The sequence below is a fragment of the Narcine bancroftii genome, chromosome 3 (assembly GCF_036971445.1).
Source record: "Narcine bancroftii isolate sNarBan1 chromosome 3, sNarBan1.hap1, whole genome shotgun sequence".
Classification (NCBI taxonomy): Eukaryota; Metazoa; Chordata; class Chondrichthyes; order Torpediniformes; family Narcinidae; genus Narcine; species Narcine bancroftii.
In genome coordinates, this window is record NC_091471.1 from 295,062,414 (window position 1) to 295,080,355 (window position 17,942).

Here is a 17,942-nt window from a genome sequence, read left to right on the forward strand (position 1 = left end):
GCCTCTGATTCCCGCCTCTGATTCCCCATCTCAAATTCCCCGCCTCTGATTCCCCATCTCAGATTCCCCGCCTCTGACTCCCCAGCTCTGATTCCCCGCCACTGATTCCCCGCGTCTGATTCCCCGCCTCTGAGTCCCTTCCTCTGATTCCCCATCTCTGATTCACCACCTCTGATTCCCGGCCTCTGATTCCCCACCTCTGATTCCCGGCCTCTGATACTCCGCCTCTTATTCCCCACCTCTGATTCCCCATATCTGATTCCCCACCTCTGTTTCCCCACCTCTGATTCCCCGCCTCTGATTCCCCATCTCTGATTCCCGGCCTCTGATTCCCGGCCTCTGATTCCCGGCCTTTCATTCCCGGCCTCTGATTCCCGGCCTCTGATTCCCCGCCTCTGATTCCCCGCCTCTGATTCCCAATCTCTGATTCCGCACATCTTATTCCCTGCCTCTGATTCCCCGCCTCTGACTCCCCGCCTCTGATTCCCTGCCTCTGATTCCCAACCTCTGATTCCCCACCTCTGATTCCCCATATCTGATTCCCCGCCTCTGTTTCCCCGCCTCTGATTCCCCGCCTCTGTTTACCCATATCTGATTCCCCGCCTCTGATTCCCCAACTCTGATTCCTCACCTCTGATTCCCCAGCTCTGATTCCCCGCCTCTGATTCCCCGTGTTTGATTCCCTGCCTCTGATTCCCTGCCTCTGATTCCCCATCTCTGATTCACCGCCTTTGATTCGCCACCTCTGATTCTCCATATCAGATTCCCCGCCTCTGTTTCCCCGCCTCTGATTCCCCGCCTCTGATTCCCCATATCTCATTCCCCGCCTATGATTCCCCATCTCTGATTCCCGGACTCTGATTCCCAGCCTCTGATTCCCCGCGTCTGATTCCCTGCCTCTGATTCCCAACCTATGATTCCCCACCTCTGATTCCCTATATCTGATTCTCTGCCTCTGTTTCCCTGCCACTGATTCCCCGCCTCTGATACCCCGCCTCTGATTCCCCATCTCTAATTCATCACATCTGTTGCCCCACCTCTGTTTCCCCATCTCTGATTCACTGCGTCTGATTCGCCACCTCTGATTCCACATATCTGATTCCCCGCCTCTGTTTCCCCGCCTCTGATTCCCCGCCTCTGATTCCCCATATCTGATTCCCCGCCTCTGATTCCCCACCTCTGATTCCCCGCCTCTGATTCGCCAGCTATGATTCCCCGCCTCTGATTGCCCGCGTCTGATTCCCCAATTCTGATACCCCGCCTCTGATTCCCCAGCTCTGATTCCTCGCCTCTGATTCCCTGCCTCTGATTCCCAACCTCTGATTCCCCACCTCTGATTTCCCATATCTGATTCCCCGCCACTGTTTCCCCGCCTCAGATTCCCCGCCTCTGTTTCCCCATATCTGATTCCCCACCTCTGAATCCCCAACTCTGATTCCCCGCCTCTGATTCCCCAGCTCTGATTCCGCACATCCGATTCCCTGCCTCTGATTCCCAGCCTCTGATTCCACGCGTCTGATTCCCTGCCTCTGATTCCCAACCTATGATTCCCGACCTCTGATTCCCTATATCCGATTCCCCGCCTCTGTTTCCCCGCCTCTGATTCCCCGCCTCTGATTCCCCATATCTTATTCCCTGCCTCTGATTCCCCACCTCTGATTCCCCGCCTCTGATTCACCAGCGATGATACCCTGCCTCTGATTCCCCGCGTCTGATTCCCTGCCTCTGATTCCCCGCCTCTGATTCCCCATCTCCGATTCACCACCTCTGATTCCCCGCGTCTGATTCCCCGCCTCTGATTCCCCATTACTGATTCCCCATCTATGATTCCCCAATTCTGATACCCCGCCTCTGATTCCCCAGCTCTGATTCCTCGCCTCTGATTCCCTGCCTTTGATTCCCAACCTCTGATTCCCCACCTCTGATTTCCCATATCTGATTCCCCGCCTCTGTTTCCCCGCCTCAGATTCCCCGCCTCTGTTTCCCCATATCTGATTCCCCACCTCTGATTCCCCAACTCTGATTCCCCGCCTCTGATTCCCCAGCTCTGAATCCCCGTGTTTGATTTCCACCCTCTGATTCCCGGCCTCTGATTACCCATCTCTGATTCACCGCCTCTGATTCCCCATCTCTGATTCACCGCCTTTGATTCGCCAACTCTGATTCCCCATATCTGATTCCCCACCTCTGTTTCCCTGCCTCTGATTCCCCGCCTCTGATTTCCCATATCTCAGTCCCCGCCTCTGATTCCCCGCCTCTGATTCCCCAACTCTGATTCCCCGCCGCTGATTCCCCAGCTCTGATTCCCCGCCTCTGATTCCCCGCGTCTGATTCCCCGCGTCTGATTCCCTGCCTCTGATTCACCGCCTCTGATTCCCCAACTCTGATTCCCCGCCTCTGATTCGCCAGCTATGATTCCCCGCCTCTGATTCCCCGTGTCTGATTCCCTGCCTCTGATTCCCCGCCTCTGATTCCCCATCTATGATTCACCACCTCTGATTCCCTGCGTCTGATTCCCTGCCGCTGATTCCCCATCTCTGATTCCCCATCTCTGATTCCCCATCTCTGATTCCCCAGCTCTGATTCCCCGCCTCTCATTCCCTGCCTCTGATTCCCAACCTCTGATTCCCCACCTCTGATTCCCCATATCTTATTCCCCGCGTCTGTTTCCCCGCCTCTGATTCCACGCCTCTGTTTCCCCATATATGATTCCCCGCCTCTGATTCCCCAACTCTGAATCCCCGCCTCTGATTCCCCAGCTCTGATTCCCCGCCTCTGATTCCCCGTGTCTGATTCCCCGCCTCTGATTCCCCAGCTCTGATTCCCAGCCTCTGATTCTCCGTGTTTGATTCCCTGCCTCTGATTCCCTGCCTCTGATTCCCCATCTCTGATTCACCGCCTCTGATTCCCCACTTCTGAATCCCCATATCAGTTTCCCGGCCTCTGATTCCCTGCCTCTGATTCCCCGCCTCTGATTCCCCACGTCTGATTCCCTGCCTCTGATTCCCAACCTATGATTCCCCACCACTGATTCCCCATATCTGATTCCCCGCCTCTGATTCCCCATATCTGATTCCCCGCCTCTGATTCCCCAACTCTGATTCCCCGCCTCTGATTCCCCAGTTCTGATTCCCCGCCTCTGATTCCCCGCGTCTGATTCCCTGCCTCTGATTCCCCGCCTCTTATTCCCCAACTCTGATTCCCCACCTCTGATTCGCCAGCTATGATTCCCCGCCTCTGATTCCCCGCCTCTGATTCCCCATCTCTGATTCACCACCTCTGATTCCCTGCGTCTGATTCCCCGCCCCTGATTCCCCAACTCTGAATCCCCGCCTCTGATTCCCCAGCTCTGATTCCCCTCCTCTGATTCACCGTGTCTGATTCCCCGCCTCTGATTCCCCAGCTCTGATTCCCAACCTCTGATTCCCCGTGTTTGATGCCCTGCCTCAGATTCCCTGCCTCTGATTCCCCATCTCTGATTCACCGCCTCTGATTCCCCACCTCTGATTCCCCATTTCTGTTTCCCGGCCTCTGATTCCCGGCCTCTGATTCCCGGCCTCTGATACCCCAATTCTGATTCTGATTCCCTGCCTCTGATTACCCATCTCTGATTCCCCACATCTGATTCCTTTCCTCTGATTCCCCGCCTCTGATTCCACGCCTCTGATTCCCTGCCACTGATTCCCCGCGCCTGATTCCCCACCTCTGATTACACATATCTGAATCCCCGCCTCTGTTTCCCCGCCTCTGATTCCCCGCCTCTGATTCCCCATATCTGATTCCACAGCTATTATTCCCCAACTCTGATTTCCCGCCTCTGATTCCCCAGCTCTGATTCCCCACCTCTGATTCCACGCATCTGATTCCCGGCCTCTCATTCCCGGCCTCTCATTCCCGGCCTCTGACTCCCCGCCTCTGATTCCCCAGCTCTGATTCCCCACCTCTAATTCCACGCATCTGATTCCCGGCCTCTCATTCCCGGCCTCTCATTCCCTGCCTCTGATTCCTCGCCTCTGATTCCCCGCGTCTGATTCCCTGCCTCTGATTCCCAACCTATGATTCCCCACCACTGATTCCCCATATCTGATTCTCCGCCTCTGTTTCACCGCCTCTGATTCCCGCCTCTGATTCCCCATCTCAAATTCCCCGCCTCTGATTCCCCATCTCAGATTCCCCGCCTCTGACTCCCCAGCTCTGATTCCCCGCCACTGATTCCCCGCGTCTGATTCCCCGCCTCTGAGTCCCTTCCTCTGATTCCCCATCTCTGATTCACCACCTCTGATTCCCCATCTCTGATTCCCGGCCTCTGATTCCCCACCTCTGATTCCCAGCCTCTGATACTCCGCCTCTTATTCCCCACCTCTGATTCCCCATATCTGATTCCCCACCTCTGTTTCCCCACCTCTGATTCCCCGCCTCTGATTCCCCATCTCTGATTCCCGGCCTCTGATTCCCGGCCTCTGATTCCCGGCCTTTCATTCCCGGCCTCTGATTCCCGGCCTCTGATTCCCCGCCTCTGATTCCCCGCCTCTGATTCCCAATCTCTGATTCCGCACATCTTATTCCCTGCCTCTGATTCCCCGCCTCTGACTCCCCGCCTCTGATTCCCTGCCTCTGATTCCCAACCTCTGATTCCCCACCTCTGATTCCCCATATCTCATTCCCCGCCTATGATTCCCCATCTCTGATTCCCGGACTCTGATTCCCGGCCTTTTATTCCCGGCATCTGATTCCCGGCCTCTGATCCCGGCCTCTGATTCCCCGCTTCTGATTCTGATTCCCTGCCTCTGATTCCCCATCTCTGATTCCGCACATCTGATTCCCTGCCTCTGATTCCCCACCTCTGATTCCCCATATCTGATTCCCCGCCTCTGTTTCCCCGCCTCTATACCCCGCCTCTGTTTCCCCATATCTAATTCCCCGCCTCTGATTCCCCAACTCTGATTCCCCGCCTCTGATTCCCCAGCTCTGATTCCCCACCTCAGAATCCCCGCATCTGATTCCCTGCTTCTGATTCCCCGCCTCTGATTCCCTGCCTCTGATTCCCAACCTCTGATTCCCCACCTCTGAATCCCCTATCTGATTCCCCGCCTCTGTTTCCCCATATCTGATTCCCCGCCTCTGATTCCCCAACTCTGATTCCCCGCCTCTGATTCCCCAGCTCTGATACCCGCCTCTGATTTCCCGTGTCTGATTCCCTGCCTCTGATTCCCCACCTGTGATTCCCCATATCTGATTCCCTGCCTCTGTTTGCCCGCCTCTGATTCCCCGCCTCTGTTTCCCCATATCTGATTCCCCGCCTCTGAATCCCCAGCTCTGATTCCCTGCCTCTGTTTCCCCAGCTCTGATTCACAACCTCTGATTCCCCACCTCTGATTCCCCATATCTGATTCCCTGCCTCTGTTTGGCCGCCTCTGATTCCCCGCCTCTGTTTCCCCATATCTGATTCCCCGCCTCTGAATCCCCAGCTCTGATTCCCTGCCTCTGTTTCCCCAGCTCTGATTCCCCGCCTCTGATTCCCCATATCTGACTCCCCGCCTCTGTTTCCCCGCCTCTGATTCCCCGCCTCTGTTTGCCCATATCTGATTCCCGGACTCTGATTCCCCACCTCTGATTCCCCATCTCTGATTCCGCACATCCGATTCCCTGCCTCTGATTCCCAGCCTCTGATTCCCCGCGTCTGATTCCCTTCCTCTGATTCCCAACCTATGATACCCCACCTCTGATTCCCTATATCTGATTCTCTGCCTCTGTTTCCCTGCCTCTGATTCCCCACCTCTGATAACCCGCCTCCGATTCCCCATCTCTAATTCATCACATCTGTTTCCCCACCTCTGCTTCCCCATCTCTGATTCACTGCGTCTGATTCGCCACCTCTGATTCCACATATCTTATTCCCCGCCCCTGTTTCCCCGCCTCTCATTTCCCGCCTCTGATTCCCCATATCTGATTCCCCACATCTGATTCCCCACCTCTGATTCCCCGCCTCTGATTCGCCAGCTATGATACCCCGCCTCTGATTCCCCGCGTCTGATTCCCTGCCTCTGATTCCCCGCCTCTGATTCCCCATCTCTGATGCACCACCTCTGATTCCCTGCGTCTGATTCCCCGCCTCTGATTCCCCATTACTGATTCCCATCTCTGATTCCCCAATTCTGATACCCCGCCTCTGATTCCCCAGCTCTGATTCCTCGCCTCTGATTCCCAGCCTCTGATTCCCAACCTCTGATTCCCCACCTCTGATTTCCCATATCTGATTCCCCGCCTCTGTTTCCCCGCCTCAGATTCCCCGCCTCTGTTTCCCCATATCTGATTCCCCACCTCTGATTCCCCAACTCTGATTCCCCGCCTCTGATTCCCCAGCTCTGATTCCCCGTGTTTGATTTCCTGCCTCTGATTCCCCGCCTCTGATTCCCCATCTCTGATTCACCGCCTCTGATTCCCCATCTCTGATTCACCGCCTTTGATTCGCCAACTCTGATTTCCCATATCTGATTCCCCGCCTCTCTTTCCCCGCCTCTGATTCCCCGCCTCTGATTTCCCATATCTCAGTCCCCGCCTCTGATTCCCCATCTCTGATTCCCGGATTCTGATTCCCGGCCTCTGATTCCCTGCCACTGATTCCCCGCCTCTGATTCCCCGCCTCTTATTCCCAATCTCTGATTCCGCACATCTTATTCCCTGCCTCTGATTCCCCGCCTCTGACTCCCCGCCTCTGATTCCCTGCCTCTGATTCCCAACCTCTGATTCCCCACCTCTGATTCCCCATATCTGATTCCCCGCGTCTGTTTCCCCGCCTCTGATTCCCCGCCTCTGTTTACCCATATCTGATTCCCCGCCTCTGATTCCCCAACTCTGATTCCTCACCTCTGATTCCCCAGCTCTGATTCCCCGCCTCTGATTCCCCGTGTTTGATTCCCTGCCTCTGATTCCCTGCCTCTGATTCCCCATCTCTGATTCACCGCCTTTGATTCGCCACCTCTGATTCTCCATATCAGATTCCCTGACTCTGTTTCCCCGCCTCTGATTCCCCGCCTCTGATTTCCCATATCTCATTCCCCGCCTATGATTCCCCATCTCTGATTCCCGGACTCTGATTCCCGGCCTTTTATTCCCGGCATCTGATTCCCGGCCTCTGATCCCGGCCTCTGATTCCCCGCTTCTGATTCTGATTCCCTGCCTCTGATTCCCCATCTCTGATTCCGCACATCTGATTCCCTGCCTCTGATTCCCCACCTCTGATTCCCCATATCTGATTCCCCGCCTCTGTTTCCCCGCCTCTATACCCCGCCTCTGTTTCCCCATATCTAATTCCCCGCCTCTGATTCCCCAACTCTGATTCCCCGCCTCTGATTCCCCAGCTCTGATTCCCCACCTCAGAATCCCCGCATCTGATTCCCTGCTTCTGATTCCCCGCCTCTGATTCCCTGCCTCTGATTCCCAACCTCTGATTCCCCACCTCTGAATCCCCTATCTGATTCCACGCCTCTGTTTCCCCATATCTGATTCCCCGCCTCTGATTCCCCAACTCTGATTCCCCGCCTCTGATTCCCCAGCTCTGATACCCGCCTCTGATTTCCCGTGTCTGATTCCCTGCCTCTGATTCCCCACCTGTGATTCCCCATCTCTGATTCACAACCTCTGATTCCCCGCCTCTGTTTCCCCATATCTGATTCCCCGCCTCTGAATCCCCAGCTCTGATTCCCTGCCTCTGTTTCCCCAGCTCTGATTCCCCGCCTCTGATTCCCCATATCTGATTCCCCGCCTCTGTTTCCCCGCCTCTGATTCCCCGCCTCTGTTTCCCCATATCTGATTCCCGGACTTTGATTCCCCACCTCTGATTCCCCAACTCTGATTCCGCACAACCGATTCCCTGCCTCTGATTCCCAGCCTCTGATTCCCCGCGTCTGCTTCCCTGCCTCTGATTCCCAACGTATGATTCCCCACCTCTGATTCCCTATATCTGATTCTCTGCCTCTGTTTCCCTGCCACTGATTTCCCGCCTCTGATACCCCGCCTCTGATTCCCCATCTCTAATTCATCACATCTGTTGCCCCACCTCTGTTTCCCCATCTCTGATTCACTGCGTCTGATTCGCCACCTCTGATTCCACATATCTGATTCCCCGCCTCTGTTTCCCCGCCTCTGATTCCCCGCCTCTGATTCCCCATATCTGATTCCCCGCCTCTGATTCCCCACCTCTGATTCCCCGCCTCTGATTCGCCAGCTATGATTCCCCGCCTCTGATTGCCCGCGTCTGATTCCCCAATTCTGATACCCCGCCTCTGATTCCCCAGCTCTGATTCCTCGCCTCTGATTCCCTGCCTCTGATTCCCAACCTCTGATTCCCCACCTCTGATTTCCCATATCTGATTCCCCGCCACTGTTTCCCCGCCTCAGATTCCCCGCCTCTGTTTCCCCATATCTGATTCCCCACCTCTGATTCCCCAACACTGATTCCCCGCCTCTGATTCCCCAGCTCTGATTCCGCACATCCGATTCCCTGCCTCTGATTCCCAGCCACTGATTCCACGCGTCTGATTCCCTGCCTCTGATTCCCAACCTATGATTCCCCACCTCTGATTCCCTATATCCGATTCCCCGCCTCTGTTTCCCCGCCTCTGATTCCCCGCCTCTGATTCCCCATATCTTATTCCCCGCCTCTGATTCCCCACCTCTGATTCCCCGCCTCTGATTCGCCAGCGATGATACCCTGCCTCTGATTCCCCGTGTCTGATTCCCTGCCTCTGATTCCCCGCCTCTGATTCCCCATCTCCGATTCACCACCTCTGATTCCCCGCGTCTGATTCCCCGCCTCTGATTCCCCGTTACTGATTCCCCATCTATGATTCCCCAATTCTGATACCCCGCCTCTGATTCCCCAGCTCCGATTCCTCGCCTCTGATTCCCTGCCTTTGATTCCCAACCTCTGATTCCCCACCTCTGATTTCCCATATCTGATTCCCCGCCTCTGTTTCCCCGCCTCAGATTCCCCGCCTCTGTTTCCCCATATCTGATTCCCCACCTCTGATTCCCCATCTCTGATTCCCCGCCTCTGATTCCCCAGCTCTGAATCCCCGTGTTTGATTTCCACCCTCTGATTCCCGGCCTCTGATTACCCATCTCTGATTCACCGCCTCTGATTCCCCATCTCTGATTCACCGCCTTTGATTCGTCAACTCTGATTCCCCATGTCTGATTCCCCACCTCTGTTTCCCTGCCTCTGATTCCCCGCCTCTGATTTCCCATATCTCAGTCCCCGCCTCTGATTCCCCATCTCTGATTCCCGGACTCTGATTCCCGGCCTCTGATTCCCTGCCACTGATTCCCCGCCCCTGATTCCCCACCTCTGATTCCCAATATCTGATTCCCCGCGTCTGTTTCCCTGCATCTGATTCGCCGCCTCTGATACCCCGCCTCTGATTCCCCATCTCTAATTCATCACATCTGATTCCCCACCTCTGCTTCCCCATCTCTGATTCACTGCCTCTGATTCGCAACCTCTGATTCCCCGCCTCTGATTCCCCGCCTCTGATTCCCCAACTCTGATTCCCCGCCTCTGATTCCCCAGCTCTGATTCCCTGCCTCTGATTCCCCGCGTCTGATTCCCCGCGTCTGATTCCCTGCCTCTGATTCACCGCCTCTGATTCCCCAACTCTGATTCCCAGCCTCTGATTCGCCAGCTATGATTCCCCGCCTCTGATTCCCCGCGTCTGATTCCCTGCCTCTGATTCCCCGCCTCTGATTCCCCATCTATGATTCACCACCTCTGATTCCCTGCGTCTGATTCCCTGCCGCTGATTCCCCATCTCTGATTCCCCATCTCTGATTCCCCAGCTCTGATTCCCCAGCTCTGATTCCCCGCCTCTCATTCCCTGCCTCTGATTCCCAACCTCTGATTCCCCACCTCTGATTCCCCATATCTTATTCCCCGCGTCTGTTTCCCCGCCTCTGATTCCACGCCTCTGTTTCCCCATATATGATTCCCCGCCTCTGATTCCCCAACTCTGAATCCCCGCCTCTGATTCCCCAGCTCTGATTCCCCGCCTCTGATTCCCCGTGTCTGATTCCCCGCCTCTGATTCCCCAGCTCTGATTCCCAGCCTCTGATTCTCCGTGTTTGATTCCCTGCCTCTGATTCCCTGCCTCTGATTCCCCATCTCTGATTCACCGCCTCTGATTCCCCACTTCTGAATCCCCATATCAGTTTCCCGGCCTCTGATTCCCTGCCTCTGATTCCCCGCCTCTGATTCCCCGCGTCTGATTCCCTGCCTCTGATTCCCAACCTATGATTCCCCATCACTGATTCCCCATATCTGATTCCCCGCCTCTGATTCCCCATATCTGATTCCCCGCCTCTGATTCCCCAACTCTGATTCCCCGCCTCTGATTCCCCAGTTCTGATTCCCCGCCTCTGATTCCCCGCGTCTGATTCCCTGCCTCTGATTCCCCGCCTCTGATTCCCTAACTCTGATTCCCCACCTCTGATTCGCCAGCTATGATTCCCCGCCTCTGATTCCCCGCCTCTGATTCCCCATCTCTGATTCACCACCTCTGATTCCCTGCGTCTGATTCCACGCCCCTGATTCCCCAACTCTGAATCCCCGCCTCTGATTCCCCAGCTCTGAATCCCCTCCTCTGATTCCCCGTGTTTGATGCCCTGCCTCTGATTCCCTGCCTCTGATTCCCCATCTCTGATTCACCGCCTCTGATTCCCCACCTCTGATTCCCCATTTCTGTTTCCCGGCCTCTGATTCCCGGCCTCTGATTCCCGGCCTCTGATACCCCAATTCTGATTCTGATTCCCTGCCTCTGATTCCCCATCTCTGATTCCCCACATCTGATTCCTTTCCTCTGATTCCCCGCCTCTGATTCCCCGCCTCTGATTCCCTGCCACTGATTCCCCGCGCCTGATTCCCCACCTCTGATTACACATATCTGAATCCCCGCCTCTGTTTCCCCGCCTCTGATTCCCCGCCTCTGATTCCCCATATCTGATTCCACAGCTATTATTCCCCAACTCTGATTTCCCGCCTCTGATTCCCCAGCTCTGATTCCCCGCCTCTGATTCCACGCATCTGATTCCCGGCCTCTCATTCCCGGCCTCTGATTCCCGGCCTCTGACTCCCCGCCTCTGATTCCCCATCTCTGATTCGGCACATCCGATTCCCTGCCTCTGATTCCTCGCCTCTGATTCCCCGCATCTGATTCCCTGCCTCTGATTCCCAACCTATGATTCCCCACCACTGATTCCCCATATCTGATTCTCTGCCTCTGTTTCCCCGCCTCTGATTCCCGCCTCTGATTCCCCATCTCAAATTCCCCGCCTCTGATTCCCCATCTCAGATTCCCCGCCTCTGACTCCCCAGCTCTGATTCCCCGCCACTGATTCCCCGCGTCTGATTCCCCGCCTCTGAGTCCCTTCCTCTGATTCCCCATCTCTGATTCACCACCTCTGATTCCCCATCTCTGATTCCCGGCCTCTGATTCCCCACCTCTGATTCCCGGCCTCTGATACTCCGCCTCTTATTCCCCACCTCTGATTCCCCATATCTGATTCCCCACCTCTGTTTCCCCACCTCTGATTTTCCGCCTCTGATTCCCCATCTCTGATTCCCGGCCTCTGATTCCCGGCCTCTGATTCCCGGCCTTTCATTCCCGGCCTCTGATTCCCGGCCTCTGATTCCCCGCCTCTGATTCCCCGCCTCTGATTCCCAATCTCTGATTCCGCACATCTTATTCCCTGCCTCTGATTCCCCGCCTCTGACTCCCCGCCTCTGATTCCCTGCCTCTGATTCCCAACCTCTGATTCCCCACCTCTGATTCCCCATATCTGATTCCCCGCCTCTGTTTCCCCGCCTCTGATTCCCCGCCTCTGTTTACCCATATCTGATTCCCCGCCTCTGATTCCCCAACTCTGATTCCTCACCTCTGATTCCACAGCTCTGATTCCCCGCCTCTGATTCCCCGTGTTTGATTCCCTGCCTCTGATTCCCTGCCTCTGATTCCCCATCTCTGATTCACCGCCTTTGATTCGCCACCTCTGATTCTCCATATCAGATTCCCCGCCTCTGTTTCCCCGCCTCTGATTCCCCGCCTCTGATTCCCCATATCTCATTCCCCGCCTATGATTCCCCATCTCTGATTCCCGGACTCTGATTCCCAGCCTCTGATTCCCCGCGTCTGATTCCCTGCCTCTGATTCCCAACCTATGATTCCCCACCTCTGATTCCCTATATCTGATTCTCTGCCTCTGTTTCCCTGCCACTGATTCCCCGCCTCTGATACCCCGCCTCTGATTCCCCATCTCTAATTCATCACATCTGTTGCCCCACCTCTGTTTCCCCATCTCTGATTCACTGCGTCTGATTCGCCACCTCTGATTCCACATATCTGATTCCCCGCCTCTGTTTCCCCGCCTCTGATTCCCCGCCTCTGATTCCCCATATCAGATTCCCCGCCTCTGATTCCCCACCTCTGATTCCCCGCCTCTGATTCGCCAGCTATGATTCCCCGCCTCTGATTGCCCGCGTCTGATTCCCCAATTCTGATACCCCGCCTCTGATTCCCCAGCTCTGATTCCTCGCCTCTGATTCCCTGCCTCTGATTCCCAACCTCTGATTCCCCACCTCTGATTTCCCATATCTGATTCCCCGCCACTGTTTCCCCGCCTCAGATTCCCCGCCTCTGTTTCCCCATATCTGATTCCCCACCTCTGATTCCCCAACTCTGATTCCCCGCCTCTGATTCCCCAGCTCTGATTCCGCACATCCGATTCCCTGCCTCTGATTCCCAGCCTCTGATTCCACGCGTCTGATTCCCTGCCTCTGATTCCCAACCTATGATTCCCCACCTCTGATTCCCTATATCCGATTCCCCGCCTCTGTTTCCCCGCCTCTGATTCCCCGCCTCTGATTCCCCATATCTTATTCCCCGCCTCTGATTCCCCACCTCTGATTCCCCGCCTCTGATTCACCAGCGATGATACCCTGCCTCTGATTCCCCGCGTCTGATTCCCTGCCTCTGATTCCCCGCCTCTGATTCCCCATCTCCGATTCACCACCTCTGATTCCCCGCGTCTGATTCCCCGCCTCTGATTCCCCATTACTGATTCCCCATCTATGATTCCCCAATTCTGATACCCAGCCTCTGATTCCCCAGCTCTGATTCCTCGCCTCTGATTCCCTGCCTTTGATTCCCAACCTCTGATTCCCCACCTCTGATTTCCCATATCTGATTCCCCGCCTCTGTTTCCCCGCCTCAGATTCCCCGCCTCTGTTTCCCCATATCTGATTCCCCACCTCTGATTCCCCAACTCTGATTCCCCGCCTCTGATTCCCCAGCTCTGAATCCCCGTGTTTGATTTCCACCCTCTGATTCCCGGCCTCTGATTACCCATCTCTGATTCACCGCCTCTGATTCCCCATCTCTGATTCACCGCCTTTGATTCGCCAACTCTGATTCCCCATATCTGATTCCCCACCTCTGTTTCCCTGCCTCTGATTCCCCGCGTCTGATTTCCCATATCTCAGTCCCCGCCTCTGATTCCCCGCCTCTGATTCCCCAACTCTGATTCCCCGCCTCTGATTCCCCAGCTCTGATTCCCCGCCTCTGATTCCCCGCGTCTGATTCCCCGCGTCTGATTCCCTGCCTCTGATTCACCGCCTCTGATTCCCCAACTCTGATTCCCCGCCTCTGATTCGCCAGCTATGATTCCCCGCCTCTGATTCCCCGTGTCTGATTCCCTGCCTCTGATTCCCCGCCTCTGATTCCCCATCTATGATTCACCACCTCTGATTCCCTGCGTCTGATTCCCTGCCGCTGATTCCCCATCTCTGATTCCCCATCTCTGATTCCCCATCTCTGATTCCCCAGCTCTGATTCCCCGCCTCTCATTCCCTGCCTCTGATTCCCAACCTCTGATTCCCCACCTCTGATTCCCCATATCTTATTCCCCGCGTCTGTTTCCCCGCCTCTGATTCCACGCCTCTGTTTCCCCATATATGATTCCCCGCCTCTGATTCCCCAACTCTGAATCCCCGCCTCTGATTCCCCAGCTCTGATTCCCCGCCTCTGATTCCCCGTGTCTGATTCCCCGCCTCTGATTCCCCAGCTCTGATTCCCAGCCTCTGATTCTCCGTGTTTGATTCCCTGCCTCTGATTCCCTGCCTCTGATTCCCCATCTCTGATTCACCGCCTCTGATTCCCCACTTCTGAATCCCCATATCAGTTTCCCGGCCTCTGATTCCCTGCCTCTGATTCCCCGCCTCTGATTCCCCGCGTCTGATTCCCTGCCTCTGATTCCCAACCTATGATTCCCCACCACTGATTCCCCATATCTGATTCCCCGCCTCTGATTCCCCATATCTGATTCCCCGCCTCTGATTCCCCAACTCTGATTCCCCGCCTCTGATTCCCCAGTTCTGATTCCCCGCCTCTGATTCCCCGCGTCTGATTCCCTGCCTCTGATTCCCCGCCTCTGATTCCCCAACTCTGATTCCCCACCTCTGATTCGCCAGCTATGATTCCCCGCCTCTGATTCCCCGCCTCTGATTCCCCATCTCTGATTCACCACCTCTGATTCCCTGCGTCTGATTCCCCGCCCCTGATTCACCAACTCTGAATCCCCGCCTCTGATTCCCCAGCTCTGATTCCCCTCCTCTGATTCACCGTGTCTGATTCCCCGCCTCTGATTCCCCAGCTCTGATTCCCAACCTCTGATTCCCCGTGTTTGATGCCCTGCCTCAGATTCCCTGCCTCTGATTCCCCATCTCTGATTCACCGCCTCTGATTCCCCACCTCTGATTCCCCATTTCTGTTTCCCGGCCTCAGATTCCCTGCCTCTGATTCCCCATCTCTGATTCCCCACATCTGATTCCTTTCCTCTGATTCCCCGCCTCTGATTCCCCGCCTCTGATTCCCTGCCACTGATTCCCCGCGCCTGATTCCCCACCTCTGATTACACATATCTGAATCCCCGCCTCTGTTTCCCCGCCTCTGATTCCCCGCCTCTGATTCCCCATATCTGATTCCACAGCTATTATTCCCCAACTCTGATTTCCCGCCTCTGATTCCCCAGCTCTGATTCCCCACCTCTGATTCCACGCATCTGATTCCCGGCCTCTCATTCCCGGCCTCTCATTCCCGGCCTCTGACTCCCCGCCTCTGATTCCCCATCTCTGATTCGGCACATCCGATTCCCTGCCTCTGATTCCTCGCCTCTGATTCCCCGCGTCTGATTCCCTGCCTCTGATTCCCAACCTATGATTCCCCACCACTGATTCCCCATATCTGATTCTCCGCCTCTGTTTCCCCACCTCTGATTCCCGCCTCTGATTCCCCATCTCAAATTCCCCGCCTCTGATTCCCCATCTCAGATTCCCCGCCTCTGACTCCCCAGCTCTGATTCCCCGCCACTGATTCCCCGCGTCTGATTCCCCGCCTCTGAGTCCCTTCCTCTGATTCCCCATCTCTGATTCACCACCTCTGATTCCCCATCTCTGATTCCCGGCCTCTGATTCCCCACCTCTGATTCCCAGCCTCTGATACTCCGCCTCTTATTCCCCACCTCTGATTCCCCATATCTGATTCCCCACCTCTGTTTCCCCACCTCTGATTCCCCGCCTCTGATTCCCCATCTCTGATTCCCGGCCTCTGATTCCCGGCCTCTGATTCCCGGCCTTTCATTCCCGGCCTCTGATTCCCGGCCTCTGATTCCCCGCCTCTGATTCCCCGCCTCTGATTCCCAATCTCTGATTCCGCACATCTTATTCCCTGCCTCTGATTCCCCGCCTCTGACTCCCCGCCTCTGATTCCCTGCCTCTGATTCCCAACCTCCGATTCCCCACCTCTGATTCCCCATATCTGATTCCCCGCCTCTGTTTCCCCGCCTCTGATTCCCCGCCACTGTTTACCCATATCTGATTCCCCGCCTCTGATTCCCCAACTCTGATTCCTCACCTCTGATTCCCCAGCTCTGATTCCCCGCCTCTGATTCCCCGTGTTTGATTCCCTGCCTCTGATTCCCTGCCTCTGATTCCCCATCTCTGATTCACCGCCTTTGATTCGCCACCTCTGATTCTCCATATCAGATTCCCCGCCTCTGTTTCCCCGCCTCTGATTCCCCGCCTCTGATTCCCCATATCTCATTCCCCGCCTATGATTCCCCATCTCTGATTCCCGGACTCTGATTCCCGGCCTTTTATTCCCGGCATCTGATTCCCGGCCTCTGATCCCGGCCTCTGATTCCCCGCTTCTGATTCTGATTCCCTGCCTCTGATTCCCCATCTCTGATTCCGCACATCTGATTCCCTGCCTCTGATTCCCCACCTCTGATTCCCCATATCTGATTCCCCGCCTCTGTTTCCCCGCCTCTATACCCCGCCTCTGTTTCCCCATATCTAATTCCCCGCCTCTGATTCCCCAACTCTGATTCCCCGCCTCTGATTCCCCAGCTCTGATTCCCCACCTCAGAATCCCCGCATCTGATTCCCTGCTTCTGATTCCCCGCCTCTGATTCCCTGCCTCTGATTCCCAACCTCTGATTCCCCACCTCTGAATCCCCTATCTGATTCCCCGCCTCTGTTTCCCCATATCTGATTCCCCGCCTCTGATTCCCCAACTCTGATTCCCCGCCTCTGATTCCCCAGCTCTGATACCCGCCTCTGATTTCCCGTGTCTGATTCCCTGCCTCTGATTCCCCACCTGTGATTCCCCATCTCTGATTCACAACCTCTGATTCCCCACCTCTGATTCCCCATATCTGATTCCCTGCCTCTGTTTGCCCGCCTCTGATTCCCCGCCTCTGTTTCCCCATATCTGATTCCCCGCCTCTGAATCCCCAGCTCTGATTCCCTGCCTCTGTTTCCCCAGCTCTGATTCCCCGCCTCTGATTCCCCATATCTGATTCCCCGCCTCTGTTTCCCCGCCTCTGATTCCCCGCCTCTGTTTGCCCATATCTGATTCCCGGACTCTGATTCCCCACCTCTGATTCCCCATCTCTGATTCCGCACATCCGATTCCCTGCCTCTGATTCCCAGCCTCTGATTCCCCGCGTCTGATTCCCTGCCTCTGATTCCCAACCTATGATACCCCACCTCTGATTCCCTATATCTGATTCTCTGCCTCTGTTTCCCTGCCTCTGATTCCCCACCTCTGATAACCCGCCTCCGATTCCCCATCTCTAATTCATCACATCTGTTTCCCCACCTCTGCTTCCCCATCTCTGATTCACTGCGTCTGATTCGCCACCTCTGATTCCACATATCTTATTCCCCGCCCCTGTTTCCCCGCCTCTCATTTCCCGCCTCTGATTCCCCATATCTGATTCCCCACATCTGATTCCCCACCTCTGATTCCCCGCCTCTGATTCGCCAGCTATGATACCCCGCCTCTGATTCCCCGCGTCTGATTCCCTGCCTCTGATTCCCCGCCTCTGATTCCCCATCTCTGATGCACCACCTCTGATTCCCTGCGTCTGATTCCCCGCCTCTGATTCCCCATTACTGATTCCCATCTCTTATTCCCCAATTCTGATACCCCGCCTCTGATTCCCCAGCTCTGATTCCTCGCCTCTGATTCCCAGCCTCTGATTCCCAACCTCTGATTCCCCACCTCTGATTTCCCATATCTGATTCCCCGCCTCTGTTTCCCCGCCTCAGATTCCCCGCCTCTGTTTCCCCATATCTGATTCCCCACCTCTGATTCCCCAACTCTGATTCCCCGCCTCTGATTCCCCAGCTCTGATTCCCCGTGTTTGATTTCCTGCCTCTGATTCCCCGCCTCTGATTCCCCATCTCTGATTCACCGCCTCTGATTCCCCATCTCTGATTCACCGCCTTTGATTCGCCAACTCTGATTCCCCATATCTGATTCCCCGCCTCTCTTTCCCCGCCTCTGATTCCCCGACTCTGATTTCCCATATCTCAATCCCCGCCTCTGATT